Here is a 16,660-nt window from a genome sequence, read left to right as displayed (position 1 = left end):
AGGGCTGCCCCCCGCCCGGCAGGGTCACAGATCCGGGTCCCGGACCGTGGACAGCCTCAAAAGTTCCCCCCTGCCCGGCAGGGTCACAGATCTGGTTCCCAGGATGGCGGACAGCCTCAAGCACTGCCCCCCGCCCGGCAGGGCCACAGATCCGGGTCCTGGGACCGAGGACAGCCTCAAATGGTGCGCCCCCACCCGGCAGGGTCAGAGATCCGGGTCCCGGACTGTGGACAGCCTGAAGCACTGCCCCCCGCCCGGCAGGGTCACAGATCCGGGTCCCGGACCGCGGACAGCCTCAAGTGCTGCCCCCCGCCCGGCAGGGTCACAGATCCGGGTCCCGGACCGTGGACAGCCTCAAGCACTGCCCCCCGCCTGGTAGGGTCACAGATCCATGTCTTGGTCCCAAGGACAGCCTCAATCACTGCCTGGAGCTCTTACCATTTGCAATGTCATGGATGGAACTGGAGAGCATTATGCTAAGTGAAATTAGCCAGTCAATGAAGGAAAAATACCACATGATCTCACTCATTCATGGATAATAGAGACCATTATAAACTTTTGAACAATAATAGATACAGAGGCAGAGCTGCCTCAAACAGATTGTTAAACTCCAGCAGGAATGCCGGGGAGGGTTGGGGGGCAGGAGGTAGGGGGGTAAGAGATCAACTAAAGGACTTGTATGCATGCATATCAGCATAACCAATGGACATAAGACATTGGGGGATAGGGGAGGCTAGGGGACTGTCTAGGGCGGGGGGGTAAAATGGACACATATGTAATACCCTTTGTAATACTTTAAGCAATAAATTTAAAAAAAAAAAGAATCAAACCATAAGCTCCTGGTTCATTTGTTGATGCTTAACCACTGAGACACACTGGCTGGGCCATAAAAAAATAAATAAATAAATAAAGTTTGATAAGGTATTGCAATTATCCTTTCTAATAATAGACAAACATGGTAATTAACCGTAACTTCGCTACCCTTCCCATTGACTAATCAGGGTGATATGTAAATTAACTGCCAACAAAGATGGTGGCTAATTTGCATACATAGGCTCAATGATGGGAGGCAAAGGGGAAAAGACAGAAGAATGGTGGCAGGCAAGAGCTGGGGGGGGCAGCAGGCCAGGCGACACCCCCCGGCCGGGGGTGCTGGTGATCGCCATGGCGATCGGAGGACGAGAGAGCCAGGGTGCAGGACCCCCTGCGGCCCCCTGATCTGCCATGGCGAAGGGAGGGGCGGGGAGGACCAGGTGCAGCCGTGCCTGGAGCCCCGTGGTATGCGATCTCGAAGGGAGGGGCTGAGCAGCAGGCATGGCAGCACCCTGGGCACCGGGTGCAGCCGTGCCTGCAGCCATCTGATCTGCAATCGCGAAAGGAGGGGCTGGGCCGCAGGCATGGCGGCACCCAGGGCACCGGGTGCTGCCTGGCCCCTCCCTTCGTGATTGCAGATCCGGGGGTGCAGGCACGGCCGCACCCGGTCCCCCAGGTGCAGCTGTGCCTGTGGCCCTGCCCTTCCCTTCGTGAGGGCCACAGGCATGGCTGCACCATGGGCACCTGGTGCAGCCCCAGGGTGCAGCCATGCCTGCAGCCCCCTGATCTGCGATCACTAAGGGAGGGCTGGGGGCGCAGGCATGGCAGCACCCCAGGCACCCCAGCACCTGACATGCAAAGGTCGGGGATGAAATGACTTTTCCCAACAACATCTGCAAATATCCTGGGGAAGGCATCACTAAAGAGTTCACAACAACTGTCTTACTTGGCAAGGAAGAAAACAGTTGGCAACGGAAACAATCCCTTACATTAAAGTTAAGGTCCCTCTGAGTAAAAAAGAGTATTTCCAATGTAAAGGAGGGAGCATGAAAAAATAATAGTTTCTCATGACTTCCACTGAAGATTGAGCATATGACAGAGTCAAAACAAACATACAAATTAAAACAGACAGTGGACGGACTTTCAAATGACCCAAATCAGCTGTCACTGTTTGTCCCAATAGCAGCAATGCTTATGTGAGAATATAGTTTAACAAACATACAAAACAAGTCACATGATAAGAGAGGTTCAGCTTCTAAAGTAAATTGAATATGTTCTTTAAAAATTCTCATGTCCTCCCCTCTGACTATAATTCTTAATTTTCCAATCAGAAAATTACCCCAGGTGATCCAGTAACATGTAGAACTTCAGTAACCTAACTTACTTAAAAAAAAAAACAAATATCCCAACCATTTTTAAAATATTTAAATTGATATGTTAGGGTTAAAATTATAGAAGATATTTAGATCCAAATATATTTTCTGAATAGAAAATATTTCAGTTTTTGATTTAAAAAAATAAACATAAAAAATATATAAGTGACACATTTTCCCAAGGAGCTCTGAATTAGTACCTTTCCCTCTAACTTTCTTCAAATTAAGAGAATCTATGGAGTTCCCTATACTGCACAAGTATTAATGAAAGAAAATAAGACTTTCTAAGAGCATCAAATACATGTTTTGCTATTTACAAACATATATACTCCTCTCTCTCTCTCTCTCTCTCTCTCTCTCTCTCTCTCTCTCTCAAATATATTCTTATTGATTCAGAGAGGAAGGGAGAGGGAGAGAGATAGAAGCATCAAGGATGATCCCTGGCTGATTTGGCTCAGTGGATGGAGCATCGGCCTGCGGACTGAAGGGTCCCAGGTTCGATTCCGGTCAAGGGCATGTACCTTGGTTGCGGGCACATCCCCAGTAGGAGGAGTGCAGGAGGCAGCTGATCGATGTTTCTCTCTCATCAATGTTTCTAACTCTCTGTCCCTCTCCCTTCCTCTCTGAAAAAAAACAATAAAATGTATTTTTTTTAAAAAAGAAAGAAACATCAATGATGAGAGAGAATCATTGATCGGCTGCCTCCTACACACCCCGTACTGGGGATCAAGCCCACAACCCGGGCATGTGGCCTGACCTGGAATCAAACTGTGACTTCCTGGTTCATAGGTCGATGCTAAACCACTGAGTCACACCCGCCGGGCTCAATTCTAATTTATAAATTCATTCCAAGGACATATACAACTTGAAAAGCTTTGGAAATAGTTTCAAAAAAACTAGGTTTTTTTTTTTATTGCTTACAGTATTACAAAGGGTATTACATATGTGTCCATTTTATGCCCCCACCCTAGACAGTCCCCTAGCCTCCCCTATCCCCCAATGTCTTATGTCCACTGGTTATGCTTATATGCATGCATACAAGTCCTTTAGTTGATCTCTTACCCCCCTACCTCCTGCCCCCCAACCCTCCCCGGCCTTCCCGCTGCAGTTTGACAATCTGTTTGAGGCAGCTCTGCCTCTGTATCTATTATTGTTCAAAAGTTTATAATGGTCTCTATTATCCATGAATGAGTGAGATCATGTGGTATTTTTCCTTCATTGACTGTCTTATTTCACTTAGCATAATGCTCTCCAGTTCCATCCATGACGTTGCAAATGGTAAGAGTTCCTTCCTTTTTAGAGCAGCATAGTATTCCATCGTGTAGATGTACCACAGTTTTCTAATCCATTCATCTACTGATGGGCACTTAGGCTGTTTCCAGATCTTAGTATGGTGAATTGTGCTGCTATGAACATAGGGGTGCATCTATCCTTTCTGATTGGTGTTTCTGGTTTCTTGGGATATATTCCTAGAAGTGGGATCACAGGGTCAAATGGGAGTTCCATTTTCAGTTTTTTAAGGAAACTCCATACTGTCTTCCATAGTGGCTGCACCAGTCTGCATTCCCACCAGCAGTGCAGAAGGGTTCCTTTTTCTCCACATCCTCTCCAGCACTTGTCATTTGTTGATTTGTTGATGATAGCCAGTCTGACAGGTGTGAGATGGTACCTCATTGTTGTTTTGATTTGCATCTCTCGGATGATTAGTGACTTTGAGCATGTTTTCATATGTCTGTTGGCTTTCTGAATGTCCTCTTTTGAAAGGTGTCTATTTAGGTCCTTTGCCCATTTTTTGATTGGATTGTTTATCTTCCTTTTGTTAAGTTGTATGAGTTCCCTATAAATTTTGGAGATTAGGCCCTTATCAGATATGACATTGGCAAATATGTTTTCCCACACAGTGGGTTTTCTCGTTGTTTTGTTGATGGTTTCTTTTGCTGTGCAGAAGTTTTTTATTTTGATGTAGTCCCATTTGTTCACTTTCTCTTTAGTTTCAAGTGCCCTAGGAGCTGTATCAGTGAAGAAATTGCTTCGGCATATGTCTGAGATTTTGTTGCCTTTGGATTCTTCTAGAATTTTTATGGTTTCCTGTCGTACATTTAAGTCCTTTATCCATTTTGAGTTTATTTTTGTGTATGGTGTAAGCTGGTGGTCTAGTTTCATTTTCTTGCATATATCTGTCCAATTTTCCCAACACCATTTATTGAAGAGACTATCTTGGCTCCATTGTATGTTCTTGCCTCCTCTGTCAAATATTAATTGAGCATATTGGTTCAGGCCGATTTCTGGGCTCTCTATTCTATTCCATTGATCTATATGCCTATTCTTATGCCAGTACCAGGCAGTTCTGAGAACAGTGGCTTTGTATTACAACTTGATGTCTGGTATTGAGATCCCACCTACTTTGTTCTTTTTCAGGATTGCTGCAGCTATTCGGGGTCTTTTTTTATTCCAGATGAATTTTTGGAGAGTTCGTTCTAGATCTCTGAAGTATGCTGTTGGTATTTTAATGGGAAGTGCGTTGAATTTATAGATTGCTTTGGGTAGTATGGACATTTTAATGATGTTGATTCTACCAATCCATGAACACGGTATGTTCTTCCATCTGTTTATGTCTTCCTCTATATCTTTTTTCAACATCCTGTAGTTTTCTGAGTAGAGGTCTTTTACCTCTTTAGTTAAGTTTATTCCTAGGTAGCTTAATTTTTTTGGTGCGATGGTAAACGGGATTGTTTTTATAATCTCTCTTTCTGAAAGTTCACTATTGGTGTATAGAAATGCCTCAGATTTCTTGGGGTTAATTTTGTATCCTGCTACATTGCCAAATTCATGTATTAAGTCTAGTAGCTTTTTGATGGAGTCTCTAGGGTTTTGTATGTATAATATCATGTCGTCTGCAAATAAGGACAGTTTTACTTCCTCTTTTCCAATTTGGATGCCTTTTATTTCTTCTTCTTGCCGAATTGCAATGGCTAACACTTCCAGTACTATGTTGAACAGGAGTGGTGAGAGGGGGCATCCCTGTCTTGTTCCTGTTCTTAGGGGAAATGGTGTTAGTTTTTGTCCATTGAGTATGACGTTGGCTGTGGGCCTGTCATATATGGCTTTTATTATGTTGAGGTATGATCCTTCTACTGCCACCTTGCTGAGAGCTTTTATCAAAAATGGGTGTTGAATTTTGTCAAATGCTTTTTCTGCATCAATTGATATGACCATGTGGATTTTTTCTTTCAGTTTGTGTATGTGATGTATCACGTTTATTGATTTGCGGATATTGTACCATCCTTGCATCCCTGGGATAAATCCTACTTAGTCATGGTGTATGATCTTTCTGATGTACTGCTGGATCCGATTTGCTAAGATTTTGTTGAGGATTTTGGCATCTATGTTCATGAGGGATATTGGCCTGTAATTCTCTTTCATTGTGTTGTCTTTACCTGGTTTTGGTATTAGGGTGATGCTGGCTTCATAGAATGAGCTTGGAAGTGTTCCTTCCTCCTGAATTTTTTGTAGTAGTCTGAGGAGGATAGGTTTTAGTTCTTCCTTGAATGTTTGGTAAAACTCCCTTGTGAAGCCGTCTGGTCCTGGGCTTTTGTGTGCTGGAAGCTTTTTGATGACTGCTTCAAGTTCTTCCATAGTTATTGGCCTGTTGAGATTTTTAGATTCTTCCTGATTGAGTTTTGGAATGTTGTATTTTTCTAGGAATTTGTCCATTTCCTCCAGGTTGTCTAGTTTGTTGGAGTAGAGCTGTCCATAGTATTTTTTAACAATCATTTGTATTTCTGTGGGGTCTGTTGTTATTTCGCCTCTATTGTTTCTGATTTTGTTTATTTGGGTCCTCTCTCTTTGCTTCTTGGTGAGTCTGGCTAGAGGTTTGTCAATCTTGTTTATCCTTTCAAAGAACCAGCTCTTGGTTTCATTGATTTTCTGCATTGTTTTTTTTTGGTCTCTATGTCATTTATTTCTGCTCTAATCTTTATTATCTCCTTCCTTCTGCTCACTCTGGGGTTTTCTTGTTGCTCTCTATCTAATTGTTTGAGTTGTAGAGTTAGCTGATTTACTACCATTTTTTCTTGTTTTTTGAGATAGGCCTGTAGAGCTATAAACTTCCCTCTCAGGACTGCTTTCATTGTGTCCCATAGGTTTTGGATTGTTGTGTTTTCATTGTCATTAGTTTCCAGGATGTTTTGAATTTCTTCTTTGATCTCATTGGTAACCCAATCAATATTTAATAGCATGCTATTCAGCTTCCAGGTGTTTGAGTATTTGGGGTTGTTTTTATTGTAGTTTATTTCTAATATTATGCCATTGTGGTCTGCGAAGACGCTTTTTATGATTTCAATCTTCTTGAATTTGGGGATACTTTGCTTGTGACCCAATATATGGTCTATTTTTGAAGATGTCTTATGAGCATTTGAGTAGAATGTATATTCCCTGGCTTTGGGGTGAAGTGTTCTGAAGATGTCTATTAAGTCCATCTGATCTAGTGAGTCATTTAGGATTGCTGTATCTTTGCTGATTGTTTGTCTAGAGGGCTTATCCAGTGTTGTCAGTGGTGTATTAAAGTCCCCTACTATGATTGTATTGTTGTCGATCTCTCCTTTGATATCTTCCAGGAGTTTTTTTATGAATTTGGGTGCTCTTGCATTGGGTGCATATATGTTTACCAGAGTTATATCTTCTTGTTGTATTGATCCCTTTAGTATTATGAAGTGGCCTTCCTTATCTCTTGTTATGGCCTTCACTTTGAGGTCTATTTTGTCCGATATAAGTATTGCTACCCCAGCTTTCTTTTCCTTTCCATTTGCCTGAAAGATATTTTTCCATCCTTTCACTTTCAGTCTGTGTGAGTCCCTTCTAATGAGGTGGGTTTCTTGTAGACAGCAGTTGTATGGGTCATGTTTTTTTATCCATTCAGCCACTCGATGTCTTTTGCTTGGAGCTTTTAGTCCATTTACATTTAAAGTTATTATTGAAAGGTACTTGTTTGTAGCCATTTCTGTTTTCATGTGGCTGCTTTCTTTCTGAGCTTTTTATTTCTTATTTTTATACCAGTCCCTTTAGCATTCCTTGCATTGCTGGCTTGGTGATGATAAACTCCTTTAGCCCTTTATTGTCTGTGAAGCTTCTTATTTCCCCTTCAAGTTTGAATGATAGCCTTGCTGGATAGAGTATTCTTGGATTCAGTCCTTTGCTTTGCATCACTTTGTAAATTTCTGTCCATTCTTTTCTGGCCTGATGTGTTTCTGTTGAGAAATCATTTGACAATCTAATGGGAGATCCCTTGTATGTAACTTTCCGTCTCTCTCTTGCAGCCTGTAAGATTCTCTCTTTGTCCTGAACATTTGCCATGGTAATTATGATGTGTCTTGGTGTGGGTCTTTTTGGGTTCACCTTGTTTGGGACTCTCTGGGCTTGTGTGACTTTTTTCTTCCCCACCTCAGGGAAGTTTTCTGAAATTATTTCTTCTAATAGGTTTTCTAATCCTTGTTCATCCTTCCGTTGTTCTGGTACCCCTATTACTCGTATGTTGTTTCGTTTCATGTTGTCCCAAAGCTCCCTTAGGCTCTCCTCCTGTCTTTTAATTTTTTTCTCCAATTGCAGTACATTTTGGGTGTGTTTTGCTTCCTTGTCTTCTAATTCACTAACTCGGTCCTCCGCTTCTCCTAGTCTACTGTTGATACTTTCAATGGAGTTTTTCATTGCAGCTATATCACTCTTCATTTCTTCTTGGGTCTTACTTAAGTTGTTGATTTTTTCATCTGTTTCTTCTAGCTTCTTCCATATGTTATCGATTTTTTCATCTGTTTCTTCTTGCTTCTTGGAGAGGTTGTCGATTTTTTCCTCCATCCGGTTTATGCATTCTAGGACCCTTATTCTGAATTCTTTTTCTGTCATGTTGCATGCCTCTGTATTACTTAGCTGCTTTTCTGGAGAGTCCTCCTTCTCTTTCCTTTGAGGGTTTCTTTGTCTACCCATGTTTGATCTCACTGACATATCTAGACGTTGAGTCGTTCAGTAGTTGCTCCCTTGGTGGCAGTGATTCCTTGGTCTGTGGTTGCTCTTTGGGCGGTTGCGGTAGCAGCTGCTCTTCAGTTGGCAGCAGCTCCTCTGGTGGGTGCTGTTCACAGCTGTGGTGGCTCTTCTGGCTGGTGGGGCGCGGTTTCATGTACAGCTGCTGTTCCTCAGCAGAGGGTGTTGGTGCTCAGGAGGTTGCTGCTGCTTGGATCTGCTGTGTTGATTTAAAGGCACAAAATACAACACAACAAGGCACCACGTACCAGGCACTATACACAAATATATTCACGATATTAATAACCCCAAATAAAGGTGACCACCTGAATTAAGAGAATTAGGGGATAAGGAAGAAGGAAGAGAAAAAGATAAAAGAGAAAAAAGAAAAGAAATGTAGGGACCACAAAAAGGAGTGCTAAAATGATATTGGGAAAAAGGAGGGGGGAAAATAAAAGCGAGAAAAGAAAATAAAAGAAAAAAAAAAGAGCGAAAAGAGAGAATGAAGTGGAAGAGGGGAAGAGACTTTTTTATATGAGGAGAATACTCCTATAGAACAGCCATTAATCCCAACAAATTCCAGCAACAGCTCCCTGGAGATGAATGCAAACTAGAAACAACCAATAATATAACGATGAAAATAGAATGGAGAACACTAATCCCAAAATAAAATAAAGAGAAAATAAAATTGCACTTTAAAAAAAAAATGGTAAAATGGTAGCAGTAATAATACTGGTTAAAAATAAGAAGGTAGTAATTAAAAGGGTAAAATCAGGTGATGGAAAAAAGAAGAAAAGAAAAAAAAAAGAAGAAAAGAAAAAAAAAGAAAAAAAAATTGGTTTCTTAGTTAAAAGGTGAAAAAAGAAAAAAAAAATTGCAGTAGTGAAGGTCCTTCGGTTCTTCTGTTCTTCAGTGTGGCTTGCCTTAGACCTGCCAGGTATTCAGGAGAGTGTTGAGTTTCCCTGTGATACACTGTTCCTCTGTGTTGTAAACCACAGTCCTTATTTTAAAGCAAGCCGCATTTGTTTCCCAGACAGCCTTATTTTGTGTTTAGCAAAGAGTCAGTTTGTGGGTCAGCCTCTGGGTGGCAGTGTTCTGGGGTTGGCCTCTGAGGCTATAGGGCCTCTCTGTCCAGTGGAGGTTCACTGCCCAGAGCTGGCTGCGTAATAGTTAGTTACCGGCGCTGTGTTGTTGCTGGGATTGAAAACCCCTCTATAGGCCTGACCCTGTTAACTCCCAGGAACTGATCAGGTTATTTTAATCCTTGATCTCCTACAGGGTGGAATCTGGGTGTGGCTGTGCTCCTTGCCTGGGGGCTGGGGGGTGGAGTCTCACTCTCCAGAGAGAATGGCTGCCCCAGTCCTGGGCTCAGGAGTGTCTCAGCACTCAATTCGCTGCCACCTCTCCCGGCCCCCCTTCTCTCCTCAGTCTCTCCCCAGATTCCACTCCTCCGCACACTGTCCCTCTCTTCAGCACAGGTGAGTGTCTGTATCTGAAATGTCCCATGAACAGGATTCAGTAAAAACAAACAAACTGGCCGCGGAAACGGGAAAGGCTTGGTTTCTGTAAGCTTCTTCTCTTACTGGGACTGCATGGTCTGGTCAGCTCTTCAGGCTGCCCCCTTTAGGCTCAGTCCTCCGTGATCACAGAACCCAGCTCTCAATTCCCCTGGCGGCGCCAGGAATCCCGCGGTTCTCCTTTCCCCTGTCAGGGGCTGTGCCTGTCCCAAGGGACGCAGCTGTCTGCCACGCAGTCTCCCTCCGACTCTCTGGGCTCAGAGGTCTGGCAAACTTTCCTGCCCAAATCCCTGGTTTTTTTACCTTTCCAGGGGAGTTCTGCTCTTCCCGGCTGCAAACCGTCTCACCAGCTGAGCAATTTCGCCAATTCGGGGTGGATGTTACTAGTTTCAGCTGCTCACTCCATTTGCTCCGGGACACGACCTGGGACACGTCTGCCTATACCGCCGCCATCTTGCCAGATCAATACCAATTTTTAAAACCTTCATTAGCTGGAATTAATGAGTCCAAGGCCAGATGCACCAAAGCAGGGCACAAGCCCTTCCAGGAACAATGCCTTCTGCAACAGCAGCTTATGTAGCATTGAGGGCACACATCTGTTATTCTTTCTTTTCATTCACTTCAACATCACTTGTCCCACCAACCTTCAGCCCAGCTACTCCATCTGAGAGTTTTACCAGACATTCAAATAGGTTTTCCCTTTTCATATTCATTAGTTGTGATATTTAACTGGTCAATGATTTCTTGAGTATGTTTTCCCCTATTTGAGCCTTGTTACCTTTTCCTTTCAAGAGCATGGCATCACCTTTGATCACAATGACCTCTCCAACTTTTCCCAAGTCATGAAACTGAACATCTTTAAGATTTCGAGTCAATCCTTCTTCTCCAAACACTGCTCCACCAATATCAATAGACATGACTTTAAGCTGGTTCTTTCTATTGTCACCCAAACCTGGAGCTTTGACTGCTACAACGTGAAGGCCAACTCCTAGTCTATTCAAAATGAGTGTACGTAGAGCTTCTCCATCAACATCTTCAGCAATTATGACTAAGGGCTCATGGTGAGCATTGGGAGTTTCAAGAGCAGGTACAAATTGTCTGAATACTAGAAATTTTCTTTTCCCTAGATATAACATAGGCATCTTAGAATTCACTTTTTTGACTTTTTGGTGTATTAATAAAGTATGGAGAAATATAACCCACATCAAACTTCATGTCGTCAATAATTTCTAATTCATCATTCAGTGTTTTACCATCCTTTACTATGATGACACCCTTTCTTCCAACCTTTTTCATCACATCAGAAATGATGTTGCCAATTTCTTTGTCTCTGTTTGCAGAAAGTGTAGCAATCTGAGCTATTTCTTCAGGGATTGTCACAGGTTTAGACTGCTTTTTAAGTTTAGAAATCATAGCACCAACAGCTAACATCACATCTCTCCTGATCTCCACTGGATTAGCACAGTCACTGATATTCTCAGAGCCTTCCTTGGCAAGATAGTGTGCCAGTACAGTAGTAGTGGTAGTGCCATTCCCAGCATCTTCATTTGTATTATTGGCAACAGCTTGAACAAGTTTAGCACCAATATTTTTATATTTATCTCTTAAGGCAATGGACTTTGCAAATATCACACTTTCTTTTGTTACTTTGGGACTGCCCAAACTCTGTTTAATAATAACTGTTCTTCTCTTTGGCCCTATAGCAATGGTACAGCATCAGCTAAAAGGTCTATACCTTGAAACACTGAGGCTTGGGCACCTGTGCCAAAATTTACATCTTTGACATAAGCCTGAGTGAGATGAGAAGCCAGTGCCCTGGAAACTGGCCTAATCTGACAAAGGACTTTGTGTAATCAAGGCATTTATGTGGGGTAGCTGCAGTGCAGGTGAGCTGTGAGGCAGGCCATCAGTGGTGAGTGAGGGAACAGGATATTTATAATGCTGCAGTAGAGTTGAATTACTTAATTCTGCTCTCGTCTGATATATAAAATGTTTCATATTATTAACATACTAGTGGCCCGGTGCACAAAAATTTGTGCACTCGGGGGAAGGGGGAGTGTCCTTCAGCCCAGCCTGCACTCTCACCAATCTGGGACCCCTGGAAGGATGTCCTACTGCCAGTTTACAGCAATCGGGCCTAAACTGGCAGTCGGACATCCTTCTCACAATCTGGGACTGCTGGCTCCTAACCACTCACCTGCCTGTCTGCTTGCCCCTAACTTGCCCCCCCCCCCGCCAGCCTGATCACCCCCAACTGTCCCCTGTACCAGTGCGCTCACCCCAACTACCCCCCACCCCGCCGGCCTGCTTGCCCCTAACTGCCCCCCCCTGCTGGCCTGCTTGCCCCCAACTGCCCCCATGCTAGCCTGCTCACTCCAAATGGCTCCATCTTCTATTCCATTTGTGTCCTTTCCACCCCTAAGCTAATGTCGTGTCCTTAATATGTGGTTATGAGATGTCTCTGTGACTGAGCCGGGAAACCTTTCACGTTTCTCTTTCCTTTCCTTTCATCTCAGGATGACTGAACTCTGCGGTTTGTGTGGGACCAAAGGCTCTGGGAATACAATGCTGAGCCCTCTGAACTCATTTTATTCTTTATTGTATTATTTATTGAATTAAACATGAAAACAGAAGAAAATATACCCTTAGATATAGAATCTGAGTCATTACCCGGAGATTTCTGCGGGAGTTGACACTGAGGCATGAGACACATGTGTTTATTGGTCAGTTTCCTCAACTATGGAACAAAGGTTGATCCTGCCCCTCGGATCCTTTGGAGGCTGGATATGATGCATCCAGAGGGATTAACTGGCAGCTCTGAGAGTAAGATCAGAAGTCAACAGACACTTGTTTCCTTTACCCAGACAGTTAGAAAAACACAACTCCTTTTATCATCATAGCAGCAAGGGCCATGCCTGTGGGAGGAGGAGCAGGGAACCAGGGCTTCCCCCTTGCTCCTTCCCCGCCCTCCCTCCCTCCATCCCTGCACTGGTCCAGCTGCTATCACTATCGTGGAACCGCTCAACTCAGGCTCTGGCCCCGCCCATGTCACAGGGAGGAGCATGCGCAGTTTCTTGCAGACACAGAAGCAGCTGTGGAGTAGGGAGGTGGCGGTTATTCCCCTGAGCAGGCGCTGAAGTCCTTGTTGAAGTCTCCACTCCGAAGCCTGCGAGTCCGAGTCCTGGGAGGCTGCGCAGTGGAGGCGCCACATTCCTTTCAGTAGAAACTGAAGATTGATAGGAGCCTGCCGGCTGAGGGGAAGGACCAGGAGGTCTGCCTTGCGCCCATTCACCAATCCCCAGTCCTGCTTTGCTGATCGCAGCTCCTGAGCCCCGCGCCAGCCGGGGCTGCACACGGGGCTGGGCTCCCACGATTGCCGTGACCCGCCTGAGCCCTGCCTGGATGGCGGTTCCCACTGTCCTGCCCTGCCTACTGTATGCAAATTAGATTCCATCTTTGTTGGCGGTTAATTTGCATATTGCTCTGATTGGCTGGTGGGCGTAGCAAAGGTACAGTCAATTTGCATCTTTGTATTTTATTAGATAGGCTAGAAGGATTAAGGTAATATTTCCCCTTTTATATTTCTATATTTAAAATTACCTTTCCTCATCAGAAAATGACCAACTTTTTGTTGGCTTCCTACTTGTTTTCACATTCCCCCCCTTATTCTTCTTGGGTTAATGATAGTCCTTTTTCACTAGCATCATCACTACTATGTAATTCACAGCATAATTGTGCAAGCATATTTAATGCTAGGTTTGATTTAATATGTAATACAGTGGGGTAATACCACTAACAACTGAAGTTTCTTACTTGGCCAAGATATTTCATTTTCAATTGTTAGATTTCAACTTTGGTGAAATCATATCAATAGATGTCAGAAGGAGGACTTCCCTTTGATGTTTGATCTTCTACTTAGGGAATACCAATTAAATTGTCTTTGTATTTTGGAGGGTGTGGGGTTTGAATTAATTGAGATACATAGAGGGGAACCTAACTTCTGATAGAGCATGAATTATAAAATTGATGAGATACAAGGTTGTTCTTCATTGTGCAGTTGTTGTTGGCATTATGAAAGATTTATTGTTCTCTTATTCAGCTCTTAAATACTGCAACCATATTTCCAGCTCTCCTTTCTCTCCTTCCCTCTGCTCCAAGGATAAAGAAAATGATAATTTTTTCATTGTACATCCAATTCCTATATTAAATAAGACTAAGTGCAGGCACTGTACCAGGAATTTCTGATTTATACCTGTATTTCAATTAAAATGCTAGTGTTTAAAAACAAATTCAAGGAATGATATCATCTGCTTTGCTTATTTAAAGGATCAGTGGTAGAAGCAGTTAAGTAAATTCTACGGAGTACACTTTTGAAATAGCACATCTCTGAAGTCATAAATTGATTCAGATTCTAACCCTTTGCTGTACTCAAGCAGATGAAAATGCATCTATTATATAAATGAGAAATAGCTGTATGCAATTGAGCATGATTTTTAAACCCTTTAAAAAACACTCGCCATATTTTTTAAAAGATAAATTATGTAAAACCTCATTACAGTTCAACAGATGAACATATGCAATCAATTTTGATAGATATCACTAACTTTGAACCCCAATTAAGCAAAATGTTATTCTCCCAAAAGACTTACACTCTTCTTATTAATAGACCTTTATTATAAATATTGTATTCAATTAGCATTATATTTTTAGTTTCAAGAATAAAATAGTTGTGGACATTTGTTTTCTCTGTTGTTAAATGAGTATCTACATAGTGGTTTCAAATGTACCTCTGAGTTACCAAACCCAAAATTTTTACTCTCTGCCCTTTACAGCAGTGATTTTCAACCTTTTTCATCTCATGACACACATAAACTAATTATTTAAATTCTGTGGCACACCAAAAAACATATTTATTACTGATTTAAGAAAACTAGGTACAATATTGATTCATTCACAATAACAGCTAGTGTGTTGGCCAGGGGTCCTCAAACTACGGCCCGTGGGCCACATGCAAATACAAATATTGTATTTGTTCCGGTTTTGTTTTTTTACTTCAAAATAAGATATGAGCAGTGTGCATAGGAATTTGTTCATAGTTTTTTTTTAAACTATAGTTTGGCCCTACAACGGACTGAGGGACAGTGAACTGGCCCCCTGTTTAAAAAGTTTGGGGGCCCCTGGTGTTGGCTGTCATCAATTTTTTAAATATATTTTTATTGTTGATAGTATTACAGATATCTCCCATTGTCAATATTTTTATTATTTTTTAAAATGTATTTTATTGATTTTTTACAGAGAGGAAGGGAGAGAGATAGAGAGTTAGAAACATCGATGAGAGAGAAGCATCGATCAGCTGCCTCCTGCACACACCCCACTGGGGATGTGCCCGCAACCAAGGTACATGCCCTTGACCGGAACATGGGACCTTTCAGTCCGCAGGCCGACGCTCTATCCACTGAGCCAAACCGGTTACGGCTGTCAATTTTTTTTTAAATGGGAAAAGAGATCAGTGCCCCTAACTAGTCAGGTATTGCATGTTTTTAAAGTTCTTATGGCACTGTTGAAAATTGCTGCACTATAGATTTCAGACAATTGCAACATTGAAAGAACAGGACTTGTGTGGACTTGAAGGTAGCTCAGAACCCTCAGGCCTCGTAGAAAAGAGAGCTGATTGTGAGCCATCCTAGAAGCTAAGGGCCTTTGCCATTGGACACAGGGCATGTCAATCCTCGCTTCCCAGCCAATGAGCTTGGAGCTTGTAAGGCCCAGGCGCGGCCCTTTGTTGACGCTCGTGCCCCCCCCCCCCTCCCCGTGGTGTGGCGAAGCCTTGGTGGGTGGGTTGGCCGTCCGCACCTGCCCATCAGAGGCCGTTAGCCAGTGGACAGCCAGTTCCTCCTCCGCCCCGCCCCTTGTCGCGGGCCCTGTCAACGGCCTCCGCTCCCGGCCGCCATCTTGGCAGTCGACACCAGAGCCTTTCGCTGCCGGAGGAGGTACTGTTCGCTGTTATGTCCGATAGTGACGATGGGAGCCCGGCCCCAGGGGGCCGGGAGAGTCCCGTGCGAATGGCGGGGGCCTGGATAGGGGCAGATGGAGATCAAGATGCCCTGATCTTCAACTCCATGCCCCAGGGGGGCGGGGGGGACGCAGCCGCCGCCATGGTGGCAGCAGAAATCTCAGCGGCCATAGAGAGCCTGAGGGAGGAGGCCGGGGCAGTGGGAGACCCCGAGGGAGGTGCCCGTGAAGAGGATCCTGACATTGGCCCCGCTGAGGAGGAGGAGGAGGAGGAGGATAAAGAGGAGGAGGTGAAGGAGGAGGCGAAGGAGGAGGAGGACGAGGAGGATGAGGAGGACGAGGAGGACGAGGAGGACGAGGAGGAGGAGGACGAGGAGATCGTGGTGCGACCCCACAACCTACTGCTGGACCCCACCAACCTGTTACCCTTGGCGGGCTTCCACATGATGTTCCTGGACGTGGTGCGCGGAATGCTGCGCGATCTGTCCAACAACGACCACGTCCTCCTGCGCCCCAACGCCGTTCGCAGTGTCGTTCTGCCCAGACATCACCTGCCAGGTCAGGCGGCCCAGGTCCGCGTGCTCTCGGAGCCAGATGCCTCTGGGGAGGGGGCTGCAGCTGTGCTGCCCGAGGGCCTTGGCGACAGAGCCCTAGGCTCTAGAGAGGGCTTCCTGGCCCCAGAGCCCAAGGCCAAGGTGGAGGAGGAGTCTGCGGCTGGGGAGATGGCGGAGGAAGGGAAGGAGGAGCCCACGCAAGAGGCCGAAGCCCCCCAGGGTGAGAATCTGGGGAGCGGATAGGGGATAAGGTCCGGTTGGGTCGCGAGGTGGGGGGGACGGAGGGGCGGGGGGCGGGGCACGGCGGGGGCGGGGCACGGCGGGGGCGGGGCACGGCGGGGGCGGGGCACGGCGGGGGCGGGGCACGGCGGGGGCGGGG

The 16,660-nt window shown here is 44.6% G+C and overlaps 1 pseudogene across 1 annotated transcript; it reads right to left on the bottom strand.

The window, feature by feature from the left end:
• Positions 1-10,177: 10,177 nt before the first annotated feature.
• Positions 10,178-16,172, bottom strand: LOC308510984 (60 kDa heat shock protein, mitochondrial-like; annotated as a pseudogene). Its single transcript has 2 exons — positions 16,147-16,172; positions 10,178-11,542 (listed from the first exon to the last, which is right to left on the bottom strand). The product of its transcript is annotated as a 60 kDa heat shock protein, mitochondrial-like (transcript).
• Between the last annotated feature and the right edge of the window lie 488 nt (positions 16,173-16,660).

The sequence above is a fragment of the Myotis nattereri genome (assembly GCF_964212035.1).
Source record: "Myotis nattereri genome assembly, chromosome: X".
NCBI classification, from domain to species: domain Eukaryota; kingdom Metazoa; phylum Chordata; class Mammalia; order Chiroptera; family Vespertilionidae; genus Myotis; species Myotis nattereri.
This window is presented reverse-complemented; position numbering and strand designations above follow the sequence as displayed.